This window comes from Phaethon lepturus, unplaced genomic scaffold (assembly GCF_000687285.1).
Source record: "Phaethon lepturus isolate BGI_N335 unplaced genomic scaffold, ASM68728v1 scaffold27667, whole genome shotgun sequence".
Taxonomy (NCBI): domain Eukaryota; kingdom Metazoa; phylum Chordata; class Aves; order Phaethontiformes; family Phaethontidae; genus Phaethon; species Phaethon lepturus.
The window spans coordinates 697-1969 of record NW_010550211.1 but is presented as its reverse complement, the minus strand read 5'-3'; positions in this window follow the sequence as shown (position 1 = coordinate 1969).

The window sequence follows — 1273 nt, the reverse complement described above, 5'->3', positions numbered from 1 at the left end:
AGCAGCTTAATATCTTCACAGCAGGGCTCGGTCTTTCCCACGTGGCTGTGGAGCAGCTCACGCCGAGCTTTGCTCCTCTCTGAAGCCTCTGGGATTAGTGGCAATTAGATCAATCACCAGCAGAGTTTGTTACACGCACCCCTGCCCCCAGCCCGAACGCGGGGGAACTGGTGGCCGCTGGAGGAGTCCTCGGGACCGAGCGTCACCTTTGCTCCATCGTCCTGAAATGCCAGAATGGCCCAAGAGCCGCAGGAACACGGAAACGCCATCGCTCACCCGAGACCCTCCTCATGCAGCGCTTGCTGTGGCTTCCAAGGGCAGGGAAAGTCTCGTGGGCTTCGAGTGAGGTCCCTGAGGCTCCTCTGTGCTTGGAGCCACCAGAGCTTTACTCAGGGCAGTTTTTAAGGCCCCGACCATGCAGCTGGTTTATACTTACTTTGAACCATGCTGGTGCACCCGCAGCCGGGCGAGTGCCTGTGCAGCCAGCGTAGCCTTTGCACTTGAAGAGGCTGCTGAGAAAACAGATACGAGCAGCCACAGGCAAAAAGAAAAATTACACGAGTGCTCATTAAATGTTCGCAGCAGCCCGAAGAGTGAGCAGCCAACATTATGCAGACCCTGGTGCAGCCACCATTGCCAACAGACCTCATGGGCACATCACGTGAGAGTCTGGGGGTGCAAGGGAGAGTATTTGTTTTAATTGAGGCTTAATTTAGTATTAGTATTATTAGTATTACACAGTTGACACTTCCATACCATCATCTGAGGCGAGCTGGGTTTGCACAGGGAGAGCTGGTACTCACTTGAGGAGAGAGGGAACACTGGAAATATGATTAAGAACGATGGCGTGTGAAGTGCAGAAGCGATAAGGAAATACTGGGTCTGCCTGTTGACTAATGCTGTCTCTTAATGCATTTATTATTTATTAGTAATTAATTATAGGGAGCACAGTAACTGAAACCCCGCTGCCTGCCAGGGAGAGCCTTGTTCCCCCATGCTTGGGACGTGGGACGGGCCACGTGCCACGGGTCAGGCCCGCCCGTCATCCCTCACCATGCACAAACTGAATTAAACACAGTTGGTAACAAACCTGCCTGCAGCCTCGCCAGCGTCTCGGCTTTTCAGGGGGAGAGAGTGCAGGACTGAAAAAGCTGCAAGTTTGGGTCCGTTCCTGGACCACTGCGGATCCCGAGGCGCTTGGTGGGTACCTGGGCCCCCACCCCACCCCACGCCAGCCACTACAACACCCCCACCTGCAAACCAGCTTTATTGG